This window comes from Podarcis erhardii (genome assembly GCF_964252035.2).
Source record: "Podarcis erhardii genome assembly, chromosome: 3".
NCBI classification, from domain to species: domain Eukaryota; kingdom Metazoa; phylum Chordata; class Lepidosauria; order Squamata; family Lacertidae; genus Podarcis; species Podarcis erhardii.
Window position 1 is genome coordinate 74851004 of NC_138507.1, and position 6972 is coordinate 74857975.

General features: G+C 44.2%; 1 protein-coding gene across 1 annotated transcript in view; it reads right to left on the reverse strand.

Annotated features, from left to right (window-relative positions):
- DYNLT2 (dynein light chain Tctex-type 2) overlaps positions 1-2388 on the reverse strand; it is a 32347-nt gene extending 29959 nt beyond the window's left edge. Inside the window, exon 1 of the mRNA XM_081855904.1 lies at positions 2181-2388. The gene's annotated coding sequence lies outside the window, so the exon portion shown is untranslated. The remainder of the gene's footprint in view (positions 1-2180) is intronic.
- Between the last annotated feature and the right edge of the window lie 4584 nt (positions 2389-6972).

The window sequence follows — 6972 nt, forward strand, 5'->3', positions numbered from 1 at the left end:
TTTTCTGCCTAAGGGCCAGGTTCCCAGCTAGGCAGCCTTCTGGGGACCACATGCCAGTGGGCAGAGAAATATATGTAAATTTTTGCATTCATATAGCAGGATACTATCTAAATGCACACACACCCCTCTCTATCAATCATGCAGACAAGACAGAGGCATCATCAGAGTTCAGTATATCATTAAATAAATTAGAATGTATATTCAATTAAAAAAACCCTCACAGGGGAATATGGCCATACAAACCCAACCTCACTGAGATCTTCACTCCTTCAAATCCCCTCTTGGCTACTCCATTTCACTTCCTGCTTTCTCGTCCCATGAAAATATAGCAAACAGAGCTAGCCTAACCATGTCTACTCAGTTGTAAGTCCTATTGAGTTCAATGGGGCCTACTCCTAGGAAGATGTGGTTAGGACTGAAAACCAGCACAGTGGTTCCTAAAGTCCTGCCCACCCCATAACTTTAAAATTACTGAGGATCTCAGTGGAACACTTAACAATTTTTCTGCCTGTTTATCAGGCTAGATGCTGAAGTGTTTTTCAAAATAGCAAAACTTTTCACCACGGACCAACTGAGTGAAACTGATGGACCACACTTTAGGAACCCCTAAGGCTAACCTTTAAACAAACAACGAACCATGTTTACTTCTTCCTTACCCCATCTTAAACTTAAATAGAGAGATTCCTTTTCCTCCTCACCACCACTAAGTGTGTGCCCTGCCCTGTGCTGACATGATGCCGTGTGTGTGCGCACGCTCCACAGAACGTTTAAACAAGAAACCACAATGCATCCTGTAATGGCATGATTACAGTTTTACAAAGGAGAGCAGGTGCGCCCCGCTCAAAAGATAACCTATTCCCCCATCTGCCGATAAGACAAATGATCCAAATCTTGCAATTTAGTTAATGTTTCTCTTTTTGGCTTGCTGTGTACACAATAGCCTGCTGGATAAACTGCCTAGGACAGTGTGCCACTATGTGTACAGTACCATAACTCCCAGCATTATCATCTGTTCACCTGCTGCCCCTTCTCAACATCCTTTTAATCATTGCAGAGAATTTATCTGCACGTTAGTGCTCTACCTTCTTCTTATTAAAAAGTCGTTTTCTAAGCAAGGACAAATCATTCAATAACACAACTAGGTGGGGTTTGCATCTGATCTGAGTTATTTTCCCATGGGTCTACTTTCCAAATTTTGCTTACGTTTAGACAAAGGTATTGCTTTCACTTGGTGAAGAAAGTTAATCCCATTTTTCACACACACAAAAGAACACTTGAAAAAGCATCTTGGCCTTGCATGGGCTGATTTATTGATTACCTTTCCCACTATAGGCAGGGGACTTCTTGATGCTTTTGAAGGAGTCAAGGAACAGCTGGTCCTTTATCTCCTGACAAGACTGAGATTTATATACCAGCATTTAGCGCAGGAAGATATTTCACCTAATGTTATTAACCAGCATTAGAAGGAGGACTTTACTTCCCATTTTGACCATGATATTATTCTCCTTATTGCTTTAAACCACTTGAGAACATGAGAATTGCCCTGCTGGAGTTGAAGAAAGCCCAACCTGATCCAGAGTCTTGCTTCCTAGGTAAAGGTAAAGGGACCCCTGACCATTAGGTCCAGTCGTGGCCGACTTTGGGGTTGCGGCGCTCATCTCGCTTTATTGGCCAAGGGAGCTGGCATACAGCTTCTGCGTCATGTGGCCAGCATGACTAAGCCGATTCTGGCAAACCAGAGCAGCACACGGAAACGCCGTTTACCTTCCTGCCAGAGCGGTACCTATTTATCTACTTGCACTTTGACGTGCTTTTGAACTGCTAGGTTGGCAGGAGCAGGGACCGAGCAACGGGAGCTCATCCCGTCGCGGGGATTCGAACCGCCGACCTTCTGATCGACAAGCCCCAGGCTCTGTGGTTTAACCCACAGCGCCACCGGCGTTCCTTGCTTCCTACAGTGGGCTAATAGATGCCCGTGGGAAGCCCGCGAGCAAAGCACAATAACCCTCTATCACTTGTCTAACCTACTTTCCAAGCCTTCCAAAGCTGAGTATACACCTCATTTACTCTACATCCAGTGTACACATAGTGTTAGCCACGATCCACATCTATCCTGTGTGAAATACTGCATTTCCCTCAAAAAAATAGCTTCAATGGAATTGAGAAAAAGAATGGCTTACCTGTGTTTTACAGTTGGTAACGTATGCACAATCCAAGTTGGTGACCATCCTTACACCTTGTGGCAATGAATGCCATAGTTCTGTATGAATTATTTTTGCCTGTCCTGGATTCCCCCACCAACATTCAGCTTCTTTGGATTGCCACACTTCAGTTTTAGAATGATAGAATAACTTCTTTTTATTGGATAGAGAAGTGTCAGCAGTGGTGTGCAGTGAAATTTTTCATAGGGGAACAGTTAGGGCCAGAGGCGCCAGCGTGCGAGGGGGTGGGGTGATGTCATGCATGTGACATTGTGACGTCCTGATGTCACGCACATGGACATCGTGCCTCCCTAAGCTGCTCAGAAGCTTCCCAAGCTTTGTGAAGGTGCCAAGACTCTTGACAGGATGCTAGAGCTCTCCTGCCTCCTTCCGAAAGCCAGGTGGGCTTTGGGAAGATGACAGGGTGGATCTTGGGCCCATCAGAGCCTCACACCTCTCTCCCTAAGCCAGGCAGAAGCTTTGCTGGCTCCCCATACATAGAATGCTCTCCTCAGGAAGGCTCGCCTGGCACCTTCATTACATATCTTTAGGTGCCAGGCCAAAGCATTCCTCTTCTCCCTGGCCTTTGGCTAAATAAACAATCGATGGCCTTGGGGGTTATTGTTATGTTTATTATATTTTGTGTTTTTATATTGTAAACTGCCCTGTGATCCTCGGATAAAGGGTGGTATGGAAATTTAATAAATAATAATAATTAATGTATTAACTATGCTAATGCTTTAATGCAATGACATCAAGAGAAAGGGTTTGTGTGTTCTTGAAAATGCTGAAAACTGGCAGATCAGTCCAGCTCTTCTCCTTCTAAAATAATAAATGCATCAAGCATGTGAGTAGCATTTGTAATGTGCGTCCTCTGAGGGGATTTCTCTCTTAAGTATACTATAAATGGAAGCTTGTTATGAACGTAAATATTAATTATACATTGAGAACCAGGAACTGTTTTTACTAGGAGCTTGTTAGCTTGTTAATTATCATAATTATCATACAAGAGAAAGGGGAAGAAAGCAAAAGCAAGAGACTGTGATTAGCGTTGGTAATTTGCCTTGTCTTTTCTACTTGGTTGCCGTTTTCATTCAGGGGAAATTAATTCGGTGGAATCATCACTGGCTTCTTTATGTCCCCATACACATCTGCATCAGGCAGCTTTGTTCCAGCCAAAGGCAGGCTGAATGCAGACTTGGCGCCTTCCCCATCTTTCTGCATTGTGCCATGTTTTGCGTCTGATGGGCAGTGGCAAGCTGGGTGCCTTTCATCTCTCAAAAACGAGAAGAAAATAAAGGAAGGCCCTTTTGCTGTCGACTGCCATTTGCACAAGTAGTGCAACACACGAGTCTCACTTGGTGGTGGTTGCAAAATAGCAAAATGTACCCCCACCCCCTCCAGGGTGCCACGGAGGGCGGTGCAAACCTGGCAGCTTGCACATTATTCACTGTGGGGAAAATCACAGTTTTCCAGTACTCCAAACTGTTATCGGGGGGGGGGGGCTGGAGTGTGATTTCTTCAGGTAGGATGTGCAAGGAAGGAGGAAATCAGCACTCTCACCAAAAGACCCCCGTAACCCTTGATGTGTTACTCAGTCTGCATGCATGTTGTGAGAAGAATTCAATGTTGTGCTAAGGCACATATTGTGCCAGGACAAGTATTTAGGCTTGCCAGGTGGAATAATGCCCACTTCTCTCTCCCCCATTCCTGGGGTCCTCCTGACCCCCTCAGAGCTGATTTTTGGGCTGGGCGGGGCCATTAGAGGAGGAGAAGGGGATAGTCCCACTGTGCGAGCAGAAGTCCTTGTGGTGGCCTTCTGCAGATGGGTCTCTAGTTGAATCCCATCCTATAGCTTTCATACACATTTGAAGCGCATTCTCTCCCCTCAGAGAATTCTGGGGCCTGTGGTTTATCAAAGGCTGCTGGGAAATGTAACTATGAGGAGTAAACTACAGTACCCAGAATTCTCTGAGGTGCGAGGGTGGGGGGAATGCACTTCAAATGTGCTTTAAAGGTACAAACAGCCTTAGTGTGCCATTTTTAGTGGCAAATCTTCAGCTAGAAGATGACTGTTAAATGGTGCTCATGACAACATTGATGACGAGAAAGAAGAGGCCTCCGCCATGCCTGCTTTGTTGTTGTGTCTGCCAAATTATTTGTCATGTTGTTGTAAGCTAAAAATGGCTTATCTCCCAAGTCGATGCCATTTCATGTTTAATACACATGCGCAATAAGCGCTGGCAATTTATGCTGATTCAGTTCTGATTCCCACCGTTCTGTTACATTGTGTTAATATGCATGTTGTGAACCTGTGTTACATGTAGCCATTTGCACCATGTAGCAATTTATGTTCTAGCTTTCAGCTGTGTCTTTGTGATTCACATATTAGCTGTATTCCTGCCCCAACGGGAGGCGGCAACTTGCAAAATCATCAGTTTCATAAAAAAACAGGTTACCATAACTTCTCTATTAGAAACGCACTCAAGGATTTCCAGGGGCACACATTTTCACATTTATTGTGGCCCTTTGGGCCACCACCATAATGTCGCATGTCCAAAGATAGTCAGGGTTCAGGCCAAGCTCACGTCCAGAGGTCAACTGCAGGCTTCCAAGCATGTCTGTCTGGCCCTCAAGACTTTCCTCCTTGTTGGCCCTGCTCCATAACTTCCTTGAGAGATTTGGCCCAAACTATGGGAATGCCTCTTGCTTGCCTGGTGGGAGAAACAGCGTGTTCCTGTGTGAAGAAATCTCTTGACACTAGCCTACTGTTCAAAGGTAAGAGTCGTGTCTGTTGCTCTGTCCAATTTTACCTCTTCCCTTCCACACACACTCAAATGTTGCCCACAAGAAAATGTGGCTCCTGGACTGAAAAAGAAGATCCGCTGCTGGTTTAAGCCTCAGGTCTGTATTTCTTGCTTTATAAAAAACAGTTAATGCCAAAACACAATGTCCCCTGCTACAAACTCCTCCTTTAACCAGAGTAAGTACCACCACCCCTGCCAGGTGAGACTGCATGCCTGATTTTAAAGAGGAAAGATACAGTATACCCTTATTTCTTTTTAAAATAAAATATCTATATCTATCTATCTCCATAATTGCATCTTCAAGTTGAACACTGAAGGGCAAGGATTATCCAAATAAACCCCAATGAGTTATTAGACTTCCTTCTAGGAGCTCTTCTGTCAGTAGAGCACGAGACTCTTGATCTCAGGGTCGTGGGTTGGAGCCATACACTGGGCAAATCATTCCTGGATTGCAGGGGATTGGTCTAGATGACCCGTGTGGTCCCTTCCAACTCTACAATTCTAAGATTTTCAGGCCCTGTATCTACATCTTCTTCACCACTGAAGTGAGCAAACTGTGATGGTTCTAACATAAAACATAGCCGCAATAACTACAAACACAGGTTGACAGTTCATGGGATTATAGGTAAACTGTTGATCAAAGAACAAGCAGTTGGGACCCCAGTTGTAGGGCAAAGCCACCTGACACAATATCTATAAGGAGGCGTTGTTGTTTAGTCGTTTAGTCATGTCTGACTCTTCGTGACCCCATGGACCAGAGCACGCCAGGCCCTCCTGTCTTCCACTGCCTCCCACAGTTTGGTCAAACTCATGCTGGTAGCTTCGAGAACACTGTCCAACCATCTCGTCCTCTGTTGTCCCCTACTCCTTGTGCCCTCAATCTTTCCCAACATCAGGGTCTATTCCAGGGAGTCTTCTCTTCTCATGAGGTGGCAAAAGTATTGGAGCCTCAGCTTCATGATCTGTTCTTCCTGCGAGCACTCAGGGCTGATTTCCTTCAGAATGCATATGTTTGATCTTCTTGCAGTCCATGGGACTCTCAAGAGTCTCCTCCAGCACCACAATTCAAAAGCATCAATTCTTCGGCGATCAGCCTTCTTTATGGTCCAGCTCTCACTTCCATACATCACTACTAGGAAAACCATAGCTTTAACTATACGGACCTTTGTTGGCAAGGTGATGTCTCTGCTTTTTAAGATGTGGTAGGGAGGAATAAAATGGAATAAAATGAGGACTGGCTCTGACCAGCAGTAGGAACAGTAGGATTAAATCCTCCCTCCCAAATTCAGTGAGCACTGCAATTTGCTTCATAATCCAGCAGTTGCCAGATGATTCAGTTGTGTGGACAGAATTAATTAATTAATTAATTAGTAAATCTCTATCCTTCCCTTCCTTGCCAAAGGTGCTTCTTAAAGGATACATCATATTGTGAAAAACTTGCATTGCAGAAAATTATGGTTGCAGTAGGCACACATTTTAGTGATAAAATAAATTAGGTAATTAGCATTACCTTTCCTAAAATTATCGTTGCAGGAACATACTGACATTTGGATTACGTAATACTCCTGATCAGGCAGAACGTCGAACTCTTCCGTGTAAATCAAACCCCTGCACATTCTGGCAGCCTAGGAGTTTCACCTAGGGGTCTTTTATTGCATTTTTTAATCTTAGAAAATTCACTTCCCCCGTGGCCTATACTGGTGGGAAAGACGTAGAAAGGAATAACAGTGAATTGTTTTGCTGTTTATCATGCGCTCTTCTATTTCTCTCCGATGGGTACACTGCAAAAACAAAACAAAACTAACAAACCCTTTGAAAACTGTGCCATGCAAGCAGCAGTGTGACATCTGGAAGATGTACCCATCTTTAAAGTAAAGTGGCTCTGCTATAATTAATCATGTTTGATAATTAACGGGGACGTAATTAGATATAATCACCCTGACAACAATGCGCACCTATTTCAA